The sequence below is a fragment of the Oncorhynchus tshawytscha genome, linkage group LG31, assembly GCF_018296145.1.
Source record: "Oncorhynchus tshawytscha isolate Ot180627B linkage group LG31, Otsh_v2.0, whole genome shotgun sequence".
In the NCBI taxonomy this organism is placed as follows: Eukaryota; Metazoa; Chordata; class Actinopteri; order Salmoniformes; family Salmonidae; genus Oncorhynchus; species Oncorhynchus tshawytscha.
The window spans coordinates 15,539,814-15,554,932 of NC_056459.1; positions in this window are offsets into that span (position 1 = coordinate 15,539,814).

Below are 15,119 nucleotides of genomic sequence, written 5' to 3' on the forward strand. Positions count from 1 at the left end.
TGAGGTGAGAGTGAGTTAACGGTTTAACAAGAGGCAGCTGGCTTCCTCTTTCGGTGTCACACGGACATAGATGTAATCATGAATTCACATCTGAGACTTTAATACAGAGGGCAGTGTGGTATGTACTGCATGTATGGGTTTTTAAACGTTGTTCAAATGGTTTTCATGACAACCAATGGGGCTAAAGCTAATGGATCGAGATGATTGCTGTGATTGTGACCAGAAGTGTTGATGTGTTTATTTGCAAAGGTTAGCTAGATGCTAAAGCTAACATTATGAATAGCCTGACAATCCAATCCCTATCTTTTAGAACATTCCTGAAATGAACCTAAAATGGCTTCTCACTGCCAACCATGTACTGTTGAAGCAGTCCGACGCTGTTGGCGCATTTCCATACAGGATTTACCTCCAATGTAGGCTCAGACTTTTCTGTTTCCATCTACGCGGGCACCCGTGTCTCACTGGGCCCTGGTTCCGGCGGACCAGGTCTCACTTGTTGCCAACCCAGGCCGCTGGTACTTTTCAGCTGGCAATTACATAACAAACTGAACTTTTAACACCTCACAAAGCAACTGTTTTGATTATGCAGAGGCTGTAGATTCTGCTCTTCACTGTCAGCCCTAGCTATGGAAACCATTTCCCCTACTATAACATAAGGGTGTGTACACTAGTGTAAAGCTGGTGTAACAGTTTCACAATGGCATGTGAAAACTGCTGTTGTGTTCCTCTCAGCTCAAGGCTGTCTTTCATTAAAAGGATTTATATTTTTCCAGACTTCTCAGAAAATGTGCCTGGTAGCAGTTTACACAAGAAACCTGCTTTGTTGTGTTCTATGGGTGCGTTCGTAAATTCACTATCTACTCCGATTTCAGAGCACTTTCGTCTGAGGGTGCCAGAGCGCAGAATAACTCATTTATGAACGCTCAACACCCGTTGAATATGGCCGGTGTCAGTAAATGTCGACAAAAAAAGCGTTGCCAGCAGCACAGTTACAGTCACCAACACTCTGGATGACATGAAAACAGCCTAACCAGCTCTGACTATTTTACTCACCCTAGCAGAGTGAGGTGTTCTCTCATTTTAGTCTGGAAGTAGCTAGTCAACGTTAGCCAGTTAGCTTGGGTGCTTGACTGCCATTGTAAGGTCAGAATGCTCTGATCAACCCTACTCCTTTCAATTTAGGAACGGACAATCTGACAACATTGAATTTAGGAACGCCCAGAGCACACTAGATTGAATTTACCAACACCCCCTATATCTCTGAAGTACTTTTAAACAGTATTTGGGCTATTGACCCGTAGAAGACATGTCTACCAGGTCTTTGAAGAGAAATGTGACATTTTTCTATATGGTTTATCACAACAGTACATATGTTAATGATGTACCAAAGAGGCTCAAAGAGGAATACCACCCACACTCACAGCAAGGCCTTGGAGATGGAAGGCTTGTGCACTTGCAGTGTGGTCAGCATATGCCTGTTGTCTGGGCATGGGAGCAAGCACCAAGCAACACCACCACCAATGTGTTGCATCATGTATGGAGATGGCAACATGCCTTCTGCCTCCTGCTGCTCCACTCAGCCACAGACGGACAGCCCGGGAATTCACACAGGCCCCCTCCCCCCCCGGAGGCCAGCACACCGGCCCACTTTTTTTCTTGAAGCCCCTAGTATTATCTAAGTAATGGTATTTCTGCACAAAAAAAAAAATTTAGACTGGCCCATCTGGCATTTGCCCGAACTGCCCTGTGGCCAGTCCGTGCCTGCACCTAGCAGCCTGTCTGAGAGAACTTGTATCTGTTCTATTTCACTCATCAACACATTAATAGAGCTGTGAGAAGGGAGATATGCATGATCACGATAGACTAATGATATGAACACTCAGGACCAGATGCATGGTGAACAGAAGGACAGCCATATACAGTACTTAGTAATTAATGCCAATATATACTGTTTAACATTACAGGATGCCAGTTATTACACTGTTGTAAATATTGGGATATTACATGAGGAAGAGTCTATTCACTATACATACATATGTTCATATAGTGAATATACATTCACGATACAACACAGGAGAATGAACATTCTGTATTATCAATCGTCTTTTTATGAAATGTTTGGGCTGTGTGTATCTTTGTATGGTTTTGTCTGAAGTGCAGGCAACTGATGCTCTTATTTGTGATGTACTTATTACTGGAGTCGTTCATGTAATAACTCAAGGTAAATGCTCATTCTATGGGGAGGAAAAATCAGAGGTGTGTCTCGTAGTGTACCCTGTTCTCAGTTGTGGTATGTGCAGTATATTGTATTTAGCATAATTCCACATGTCGATTCTTTCAGGTGGGTAGGCAACATGCTATAATAAATCCACAAAGATTCACATAGGTAATTGGTGTTGGCTGTTTTTCTTCTAAGTTAGATGGTGGTTCTTCAACTTCTGTCTTGGAATACCTCAGTCCTGCTGCGCACCCAGGAGTAACATGTTTTGCATATTGTAAAGTACACTACATGACCAAAAGTATGTGGACACCTGCTCTTCGAAAAACGAATTCCAAAATCATGGGGATTAATATGGAGTTGGTCCCCTAGTATGATGTAGGGTTAATATTTCCCTTCACTGGAACTAAGGAGCCTAGCCCAAACCATGAAAAAGAGCACCAGACCATTATTCTTCCTCCTCCAAACCCAGATTCGTCCATTGGACTGCCAGATGGTGAAGCGTGATCCATAACTCCAGAGAACGCGTTTCCACTGTTCGGGAGTCCAATGGCAGTGAGATTTACATATCTTTGGCTTGTGTGCGGCTACTTGGCCATGGAATCCCATTTCATGAAGCTCCAGGCAAACAGTTATTGTGCTGACGTTGCTTCCAGAGCTTGGAACTCTGTAGTGAATGTTGCAACCGAGGGCAGACGATTTTTACGTGGTATGCGCTTCAGTACACGGCGCTCCTGAGTGCGGCTGAGCCGTTGTTGCACAGCACTTACAGTTGACCGGGGAAGCTCTAGCAGGACAGAAATTTGACGAACTGACTTTTTGGAAAGGTGGCATCCTATGACGGTGCCACATTGAAGTCACTGATTTATTAGAGCATGTAAGACCATTGTACTGCCAATGTTTGTCTATGGAGATTGCATGGCTGTGTGCTCGATTTTATTCAACTGTCCGCAACTGGTGTGGCTGAAATAGCCAAATCCACTCATTTGAAGCGGTGTCCACATACTTGTGTGTATATTGGATCACCTAGGTACCAAGTTGGAGAATGTAATTATTTTTGTAAAACACCCAGTGGACAAAACTGGTTCCAGTGACATTACAAGCAGCTTTGCCCACTGCATGGGCGAGGACAAGGGCTAAGGCTAGCAGGGCAAGTAGTAGTAGTTTTTTGGGGTATCTTTAATATTTTATATTTTTGACTACTTTTACTTCACTACATTCCTAAAGGAAATAATTTACTTCTTACTCCAATTCACACACTTCTCAAGAGAACATCCCTGGTCACCCCTACTGTCTCTGATGTCTGAGTGTTGGAGTATGCTCCTCCGTAAAAAAAGAAGAAGAAAATGATTCCGTCTGGTTTGTTGAATGTGAAATGATTTATACTTTTACTTTTGACACTTAAGTATATTTGGGCTCCGAGTGGCTCAGCTGTCTAATGCATTGCATTTCAGTGCTATAGGTGTCACTACAGACACTCTGGGTCGAATCCATAGGGCGATGCACAATTGGCCCAGCGTCGTGCGGGTTTGGCCAGTGTAGTCCGTCATTGTAAATAATAATTTGCTCTTAACTGACTTGCCTAGTTAAATAATACATAAATATTCAAAACCAATTTGACTTTTACTGAAGTAGTATTTTACTGGGTGACTTACACTTTTACTTGAATTTGTACTTTTACGCAAGTATTTCAATTGGGTACTTTGTCCATCACTGATGGCTAGACATTAGGGATGGACTTGTCAGTGATGCTGTGTGTTAATGTCTAATGTGGTACTCTATGTCCACCAGGGGGAGCCATTCCCTTACTAACCACCCAGACTTCAGCATGTCGGCTTGTTGTGACAGTCTCTGTTATGTCTGGGGCACAAAGAGACACTGTCTGGAATAAGAGCTGTAACCAGATCGAATAGATAAATGTATCGGTCTTAACTAATTGAATGCCAAAGACCTAGAGAATGTTAGACTACTGCACATTCATTGTTCACCCCCAATCCAACAAATAGAATGTTCATCACAACCAATGAAAATCATCAGGTGCTGAGTGTTGAGTTGCTGACACACCCTGTGTTGTCCTGATGCTCGCTCTAGTCTAGAAAGTGAATATGTTTCTGTTTGTCTGCTTGATGGTTTGTGTCTGTCTGTCTGTCTGTCTGTCTCGATTGCATCAGCCAACACAGACACAGCAATGAACACACATAGATAACCATACAAAATATAGACAACAATAAAAACATCTATATTCTATAATAACAGCTAGTCCCAAGCTAGGTCCTACTCCTTCCCTCTCTGCCACACTATCAACTGCCCCAGTGTCTTGTATTGAACTGTAATCCTCCCAAGCCAAAGGGACACATTCATATGTGCCTGTGTCTTTCTACAGCAATGAGTGGAGCAGAGCTTTGTCCCATTTTTAACTCGAGGGATAACAATGTTCTGTGTGCTGGCAAGATAAGCAGCCTGAGATGGAGACTGTATCAGTACCAAGGGAGGGAGGGAAGGAGGGGGCACGATAGACACATTGTGTAGAGAAGAGATGTAATGATAATGGAAGTGTACTACTGGCACTCCTCCAAATAAGAGTTGATCAGATATGTCGTCCAAGATTCTATGACTGCACCAGGGTTAACAGGAAATGCAACTAATACATGTGGTTAAAACCATAAACCAATACAGACAGATTGAGGAAATGTACTATAATAGATTGGCTGAAATGTACTGTGGTTCTATTACGATCAGATTAATGTCATGTAACTAACAGATTTTAGTCAAACTTTCCAATACATTTGACATCAACTCAATGGCTTACCCCTCCCTCCGTCCCATCCCTAATGCTCCAGAACTAGGATTGCTGCATCACCCTGCATGACCAGGGCATGTCTGATAAGACTGTATCACAGGATGATCTAGTAACTACACAGACAGACGGAGAGACAGACCGAGAGAGAGACAGAAAGACAGACCAACAGACAGAGAGAGAGACCGACCGATAGAGAGAAACAGAGAGAGTTGGGGTTCGAGAGATGGAGAAATTGAGGGAGAAACAAAGAAAGCGAGCGATCTAGAGCTGTTGATCAGGCTGGTACTGGTGCCATGGAGATGAGGGTCAGAGAGAGAGTGTGTGTATGCCAGCCTTCTCAGAGCAGAGTGGAGCAGCCTTTTTATCACGTGTAGCTCAACGTGCCATCCATCCCAAGCACAGCCTCGGCAGGAACAGGGAGGAAAGAGAGAGACGAGACATAGGGAGGATAGAGAATGGGTAAAAGGGCAGGCAGTGGGAGACAAAGAGCGAGAACGACAGAAAGACAGAGAGAGTGAGAGTGAGGGAGGTTTCTTTGTGGTAACATTTTGTACATTTGATTTCTACTTTTATATCCAGTAAGACTATTCACAGTGGATACTAGAGATGCAGTCCATTGATCATTTCAGCAACCAGAGCAGTAGTGGATGGGATGTCCTCCCATAGAGTCCACCTTTTAACTGACAGCCATATCTATTGGCCAGTCTTGTGTTCAGTGCCCTTTTCAAAACAAATTAGACTGTTGCACAATCCTGTGTTTGGGTAAGTGTGACCAAAACATTATTATGAATGATGGTCAGCCAGCCTAAGTGTCTGGAAGATTCCAACTGGGAACATAACGGGGGTACAAGATAAGTCCAAAACATGACTCTACCACTAAAAACAAGGTTGTTGTTAGGCATGTGTTTTCTTTTATCCTGTGAAGCAGGCTCAGCAGGTGAAGGTATTCTTTTCAAAAAGGCATTTATGAAATATCTGCAGGTTTGATGATTTTGGCTCCCCTCCTCATCTTCCTTCTTCTCCCTGTCCGCCACCACCCCTTCTCCTCCTCTCCACCAGAGCCATGCTTGGCAGTGACTTCAGCCTTTGTCCATAGACAAAACACAAGGCTGTGAACACGGCCCACATCCACATAGACACACACAACTGAGGCGGCAGACAAATCAAAGTTTATTTGTCACGTGCACCGAATACAACAGATGTAGACCTGACAGGGAAATGCTTACTTATAGACCCTAACCAACAGTGCAATTTAAGTAAATTACATCATCCCTCCTCGCATGGGGCGGAGGCTGGCAGCGTCAGCTTGGCATCACACTGGGGTGGTGTGTGTGTGCGTGTGTCGCACTCATCACATAAACTGTGTCAGACAACCTCAGCTTAGCATCGCTCTCATACAGCAATGCAAAATGCAGATTATCTTGCCCTATTCACATCCGACATCTTGGATATCCCCAACCTTGGAGAAACGGAAGCCTATGAAGCGTTCAAAGATTGTGGAAGAAAGCCGTCTGGCTCAAGAGACTATTTTCATATGGTATCAAATCATCATCGCTAAAATAACATGCCTTTATGCGTAAAATGCCAAAGATCAGTGTCTTGCACAAATCTTAGAAAAACATTGGAAATTGTCTCCGACATGATTGAGTTTAAGGGTCTGTCAATAACAACATTTTGATCCAAGTTACATCGATAAATGAAACTATTATCTTAGATTCCGGAGTCCTGATAGCAACTGTCAATACCACTTAGCCTGCTCTAGAGGGGACAACACCTGCTGCCATGGTGATCATTCCCATCCATTGTGACTGTCCTGCTGGTCTACATGGTGACCGGTTGTAGCACTAGAATATTGATTGACTCCATTCACACTGTGTTCAACAGCAACAGCTGTCCCCCATTGGGAATTGGAATGAATCAAGGTACAATCCCTATGCAAACACAGTTCCTCCCTGCTGCCACCAGACCTTAATTCACTCATGTGAATGAGAAGGGGAGGGGGAGAAGGGGAGTTCCTGACTGTTTTTCAGGTTGAGAGAGACTAAGAGGCTGCTAGGTCCAATAAAGACCACGAGCAAGCCAACCATATGGGGCTGGTGGGGTACAAAATGTGTGCCCAAAGCTGTGCAATCACTTTGTTTGTCTCTCCCTTTGGGTTGTAACAGTTCAGAGACATTCCTTTCGGAGAATGTACCTGTTATTAAATACGCTTGCTATTCCGGGCCCCTAAAGAGATCTGTCATGTTGTGATGGAGCTGAATTTAGTGCCACCCAAAAGCCCTGGTGATGTGGTCACATTATACTTTGAAATGGCAGACTAGAGTCCCCCATGCCAGGAGTTAACATGGCATCTGGACCTCACCACACCAGAAGTTCTCACTGGCAGCTGTATCTCTTACTGTAATATTAAAGTCTGTTGGTATAATAATGTCAGGATCAGAGTAATACATCCAGATTGGATTACAATTTGAACCACTCAGTGTTGGTAGCAAAACAAAATGATATTGATTGTATTTTTAATCTCTACAACCCGGTGTAAAACGGATTAAACTGATACCACCAAACTCTGGCTGCATTGATTCTGGCTTAAAGGGCTTAGAGTAATATCCAAAGATAAGTGATATCATAGGATAAGAGTGATATCACTCCTAAATTGCTCTCTGCCATATGTCTCCATTCACCCCTAAAGACTTTAGTGGTTGATAGGTTGTAGCATTACAGCCATCTGTACTTTATATCACCCCTGTACTCTCTTCTGTCAATACCCTTGTGGTTACCACCTCCTCATTTGCTCCTCCCTTTTCATCTTCCTTCTCCTCTCTTCGCTGCCTACCTCCTCCTTCCTCCCAATAGCTTTGCCTCCCTTTGCTTTCCTCTTCCCTCCACATCCCCCCATTCTGCCCTGACATCATGGTCCCAGAGGAACGCTGTGATGGTAACGAGCCCTGATTCAGCAACGCGACTCCAAACCCACCCCTCCTGCACACTATCATATAGTCAGCCTCTCTCTCCCTCAAGGTCTCTGTCTTTATCTCCCTCTCTTTCTCTTTATCTCCCTCTCTTTCTCTTTATCTCCCTCTCTTTCTCTTTATCTCCCTCTCTTTCTCTCTATCTCCCTCTCTTTCTCTCTATCTCCCCCTCTCTCTGTACTCCTGCATACCCATCCATTGAGCCAGCCTTTCTCTCTCGCTCTCTCTCCATAGGCCCTCACCCTCCCTCCCTCTACCTCTCTTTCACTCCCCCCCCTCCCTCTCTCTCTGCTGTGAGCTCCCCTGCCTCCAGCAGGCTCCAGGGTTCAGACAACTCCTAACATGAAGCAATAACCGTTTCCCAAGTGGGTCAGGCTCTCACTTCACTGCTGTATGTTTGGTACCAACACTGCAGGGTTCTTCCCTGTTTCTGGGGCATAGAGGAAGCCAGCCAGGGAAGCACTACAATTAATATGTATCCATGTTATGTGTATCAGTATAACTTTTGGTCAAGGATGTAATTTGAGCACTTTCCACATAGTTGGTGCTTTTTTTAATAGTTTTGACTATATAAGGTAAATAGGCATTTCTCAAGTTGCATTTTCTACTTTATTGCAAAAGGCCAAACATCATCAAAGCGCAGGATGCACAACATAGCTGAACATCCTGATACGTCTACAATAACAGAGATGTAGGTCAAACTGTAATATGGTTATACTGTGTTTTTAAAACAAGTAGGCCTTATGCATATCTAGAAATGCTGATGGAGAACAGTTTCAGTGTTAATGTCCAATGCAATTATCATTAATGCTTTGCTTAGTGAATTATTCATGAACTCATTTAAGCTATCAACCTCTGATCAATAGATGTGTTTGCTTGTTTACTTCTACTTCAAGGTCTAATCTCCTAGAACGAAGACACGGACGTCATGCAGCAACACAGTGTGGTCTAGAAATAGCCCTGTCAATGGAAAAATACTGCAGTGTGTTATCACCATCCCACTCCACACAGAGACAATCAGCTATGCTATGCCTTGAGAGAGAGAGTGGGGGAGAGACAGAGAGAGACTGGGAGAGAGAGACTGGGAGAGAGACTGTGAGAGAGAGAGAGAGAGAGTCTGTCCCATCTGTTGGTCCTCATTAGGCAACAGGCCCAAGACGTGACCATTATCTGTGAGCTGCAGCGATCGGGGGGTCGAGGACATGGCGTATGTGTGTTGTGTGTATGTGTCAGATCAGGGAGAATAATATAGAGCTGATCAGCTAATGGGACAGAGACACCAGGATGATGCCCCTGTCTGACGCCTGCCCGAGTCATCAAGAGGTCATATCACTAATCTGGGGCTGTGATAGGGCAGCTTTGGCCTCATCCTCAACAACCTGAGGGCATAGGAGGACCTCAGTCACTCCTCCAAATAATGCCACTGTATTTATGTTCAAGTCTTGACATTGAGGTGTTTGAGCATGACATGAGGTTATAGTATTTACTACAAGGGCAAAGGGTATACAAAAAAGGCCTGAAAAAGTATTGAGCACATTCATTTTTTGTCAACAGTCTTCACAGGTATTCTAAGTATCAGTCTTTAAACATGCAACCTACATTCTACCATAAAATGCATTAGCTTATTCAGATTTCCTTAGTCTTTTATCCAAATACTTTTAGTAAAGGTGTGATGACCTAATTATTATTCTACATTGTATCAAAAATCAAAAGAAATCTCACCAAGATTTCCCCTCCAGATTTCATTGTAAACCATTTTGGGCTGTTCAGTGGAATATTAGAATCACGTAAATAAAACAGCAGAATTGTAGCCCTTGCTATCACATTTGCATATTCAGTCTAATTTAATACCAAGCGGTTTGTGCTCCTCTACTTTGACCCAAATGGACAGCACGGGATGTATTTCTGTGTGTTTTCATGTGCCGTGCAGTACAGTGGAGTGCACTGTGGGCACACTGACATAAACACTGAAATACACACACACACGGGTGCCTGGAGAGTGAATGGTATAGCTAGGGAGGTGGGAGCTGGGATGCAGCTCGCAGGCTCCCAAGTAGAGAAAGGAGAAGCTGAGAAGGATATTATGTAACACTCCTTATATAAGTTATGGTTGTATCAAAACACCATTTAGATGTTCCGTGCCTCTTATATACAATATTTGCAAAAATGACATTGTTATGCTGGGTAAATCCATACAGCATAGCTGCAGTCGCAGAAATCCAAGATCCTGTAACTGAGTTCATAGATGCTTCAAGCTACCTGCACATGTTATAGCCACCTCTCTTCCTCTGAGGACTTAGCCAAACATCACATCAGCCTTGTTTCCTTAAACAGACCTTTACAACATGAGGCCATGTTTGTCCAGACTGGGAACTGGGACTACTTCATCCCCACTTCTTAGAAGCAGTGGGTCATCTCCAGCCACAGCACGTAGAGCCAGGCCTTAGTGCTCCTGAAATGGGATTTTTTTTCTCCTTTGTCTCGCAGGGATATGCTTCCTGAAGATCAGCTGCTGCTGCTGCTGCTGCTGTGTGTGTGTTATTGTCTGTGTAGTGATACTAGAAAAAACTGCTTCACAGTGGTAGCCCTCCAGGAGAACCACAGACCAATAACCACCCATTGTGTTCTCCCTCATGCTATCAGTTGACTTTTGTTTATCATTGTACACTTTTTAAAAAATGGTTCCAAAATGATTATTTGGTCATCCCCAGAGAAGAACCCGTTTTGGTTCCAGTTAGAAGCATTTTGGGTTCCATGTAGTCGTGGCCAAAGGTTTTGAGAATGACACATATATTAATTTCCACAAAGTTTGCTGCTTCATTGTCTTTAGATATTTTGTCAGATGTTACTATGGAATACTGAAGTATAATTACAAGTGTTTCATAAGTGTCAAAGGCTTTTATTGACAATTACATGAAGTTGATGCAAAGAGTCAATATTTGCAGTGTTGACCCTTCTTTTTCAAGACCTCTGCAATCTGCCCTAGCCTGCTGTCAATTAACTTCTGGGCCACATCCTGATTGATGGCAGCCCATTCTTGCATAATCAATGCTTGGAGTTTGTCAGAATTTGTGGGTTTTTGTTTGTCCACCTGCCTCTTGAGGATTGACCACAAGTTCTCAATGCAATTAAGGTCTGGAGAATTTCCTCGCCATGGACCCAAAATATTGATGTTTTGTTCCCCGAGCCACTTAGTTATCCCTTTTGCCTTATGGCAAGGTGCTCCATCATGCTGGAAAATGCATTGTTCATCACCAAACTGTTCCTGGATGGTTTGGAGAAGTTGCTCTCAGAGGATGTGTTGGTACCATTCCATATTCATGGCTGTGTTCTTAGGCAAAATTGTGAGTGAGCCCACTCCCTTGGCTGAGAATCAACCCCACACATGAATGGTCTCAGGATGCTTTACTGTTGGCATGATACAGGGCTGATGGTAGCGCTCACCTTGTCTTCTCCGGACAAGCTTTTTTCTTTGCTGCCCTTCTTGATACCAGGCCATCCTCCAAAGTCTCCGCCTCACTGTGCGTGCAGATGCACTCACACCTGCCTGCTGCCATTCCTGAGCAAGCTCTGTGCTGGTCGTGCTCCGATCCCACAGCTGAATCAACTTTAGGAGATTGTCCAGGCACTTGCTGGACTTTCTTGGGCGGCCTGAAGCCTTCTTCACAACAATTGAACCGATCTCCTTGAAGTTCTTGATAATCCGATAAATGGTTGATTTAGGTGCAATCTTCCTGGCAGCAATATCCTTGCCTGTGAAGACCTTTTTGTGCAATGCAATGATGATGGCACATGTTTCCTTGCAGGTAACCATGGTTGACAGAAGAAGAACAATGATTCCAAGCACCACCCTCCTTTTGAAGCTTCCAGTCTGTTATTCAAACTCAATCAGCATGACAGAGTGATTTCCAGCCTTGTCCTCGTCAACACTCACACCTGTGTTAATGAGAGAATCACTGACATGATGTCAGCTGGTCCTTTTGTGGCAGGGCTGAAATGCAGTGGAAATGTTTTTGGGGGATTCAGTTCATTTGCATGGCAAAGAAGGAATTTGCAATTATTTGCAATTCATCTGATCACTCTTCGTAACATTCTGGAGTATATGCAAATTGCCAACATACAAACTGAGGCAGCAGACTTTGTGAAAATTAATATGTGTGTCATTCTCAAATTTTTTGGCCACTACTGTAGAACCCTCTGTGCAAAGGGAACAGCTGAAGAACTCTTTTAGGTTCTAGATAGCACCATTCTTTCTAAGAGTGTAGGCTAGAGAGCCACCATGCAGTTAACCCCTAGTGTGTGTTTGTGTGCATGTGTGGTCTAACTTTACTAACCTTTTGGGTTCTAAAAATCCCCATAAGGATAAAACGATTAACATTTGACAATGGGGACAATTCGTCGGTCCTCAAAAGGAAACATGATATTTTAGGCTTAGGGGTTAGGTTTATGATTACAATTAGGGTTAGGAGTTAGGTTTAGTTTTAGTTTTACGGTCTGGGGTTAAGGTTAAGGGTTAGATTTACAGTTAGGGGTTAAATAAAACAGAATTTTGAATGGGATGAATACATGTTTTGGTTCCCACTTCGATAGTAAAACAAATGTGTGTGTGTGTGTACCAGTTAGCCTCTGTTTCATCTCTAGGCTACAGATCCACCATGCAGTTTGCCCTTCGCACATCACAACCTGAAGTCAGATAACCTCCATTTAATTGTGTAAATGGGATTTAAATTACCAGAACACACACCGTACAAGAGACTAGAGGAATCCTTATGCTGCCGAACAGCAACAAAGACCTGTTGTATACAGAAATTGTTTTGTGAATGAGCGACTACATAGTGGACCTAACCTAGTTAAAGAATTCCCATGGTTCGCATACTTTTTTAATAGGATGTGTAAAGGGTAATGGGCATCTAACATAGATTATGGGGGTTATTTGAAACATGGGTTAATCTGATAGTTTTGGAAGACCCACAAGGATATTTTTGGTGGACCCAAATGTACATTTTTGATGTTTTGGTTTGTAGATGAGCAACAACTATAAAATGCTTTAATCTGTTGTAAACACTTGAACCCTCAAATTAACATAAGGCTTTATAGAGAGAGAGAGAGAGACATTGCCTCATCTAGTCCCCAAATCCCCTGCCACACACATGTCACATCTGCACATATTGGTCAATGATGTCACTCTGTCTGTCTTTTTCCTGTGGTGGAATAGAGGACCAGACCAATCAGTGGGGGAGACCAGAGCTGGCAGGTTGGGAGGGGGACAGTGGCAGGCACCATCTGCTCATTCTGCTCTCCAGGGCACAGATGAGGCACCCCTCCTAAACCATTTGTACAGGAGCAGACAATGCAGCAGATCCTTTTTTTAAGTATCCTTTATTAAACCAGGGAACTCGAACACATTGTGATTGAAATCTCTCCTTGATTGAGGTGCAAAAATAAACATATATTTTCTCATACTATGCTTGTTTATTTTACAAGTACACATGGCATGTGATTTGTTTTGATGGCAATGCCAGATCAATCAACAGAATGTGCCTGATCATGTAGGCTCTGGCTTTGTCACTAACAGGGGATGGATGTATCCATGGATAGATATACAGTTCAAATGATGAGGCCATACCAGAAAGGTCAAGGTAACTCAGCGATTATAGCAAGACAGTTTAAATGGGTAGCATGCTGAACTACAGCAGTTCAATCAATGAACACTGACTTCACTGGCCTGGAAAGAGAGAGCAGGATCCTCTCTGTACAGTCACACAAACTCTGGAAAGCTCTCACACAATGCCATGACAATACAAAAGCTTTGTATTGAAAATGCCTTATGTATGTATATTTTAGTTATTTTTAGTTGATATATGTTTAGTTAGTTTTATCCAGACCGAAATACAATCAGTGCATTCAACTAAGGTATGTGCAACCTATATAGAATGCAATTGGTTAAATAGTGAGCTAGAACCGAAGTGACACAAACAGCAAAATTGCAATCTAAATATAAACCCAGGGAAGTTTAAAATATTCAGAGAGCTCGACATCACAGCCTGAACAAAATCAATGCCTCTTCTAAATCTGGGTTATTGTTTTTCTTTGCCATCAGGATAGAGAATCGAGCTAAAAATAGAATGAAATTAAATAGTTTGTCGTTTCAAATTGATTGAAGTTTAATTCTGCTTCTATCCCAACACTAACCTTTACATAACCACCTTTCTTTTTGTGTGTCTAATACAGAGGCCTTGAGTGTATTCAATCACAAAACATAAGTTTCATCTTGCCCATGAATCTTATAGCTCCTGGTGCATGTAGGAAGAAGATGCTGTCCGAAGAAGTATGTGGCTTAGTTGGTAAGAGCATGCATGGTGCTGGCAATGGCAAGGTCATGGATTCAATTTTGGCAGGGATCACACTAAAAAGACTACTGACATTATGGGAGACAGAATACATTGTTCTACCACTTACCACCATTATTCATAATTAGTCACCATCATTCAATCCTAATTATGCATTAGCTGGATGATGGTAGATGGGTGTAGACAATGAGAAAGGGGGATGTAACGCCTGTTAACCATCTTGCCTGAAGGGGACCACCATATGGTGACTTGAAAGGATGGCAAACAAGGTGCCAAACAGATATTAGTCTGATATCTTAAAGAAATGTGATTCTTGCTTCTCTTTGAGGCATTTATTGACCAACAGAAGCATTGTGTTAACTAATACGTCAATAGCCTAAGTATTATGCCTTAACCTTATGTATGCTTGCACCCCCTTACCCCAATTTTCTAAGATTTGTCATGGAGTGATAGGGATTATCCCATAAACTCAACATATAAAAAACATGTCTGTCTCACTGAACCTAATTCCTTTTTTTCAGATAGATTAAGTGGGGGGTAAAGTTCCTTGCTGTTTATCCCTTTAATGATGTGATCAGTGTTAATACTACAGCTGTTTTTAAGCCTTACACAGTGCACACACGCACGCATAGCCACACACTCTGTCTTTCTCTCTCAACACAGCACAGCAGGACTGGGAATGCTGATGGAATACAAAACCATAGTGGGTTACAGCAGTATAAGCTACAACAGCAGAGAACACTGAAAGTAAACAGTGCTGCTGTCGCAAATGAAATCCTCCA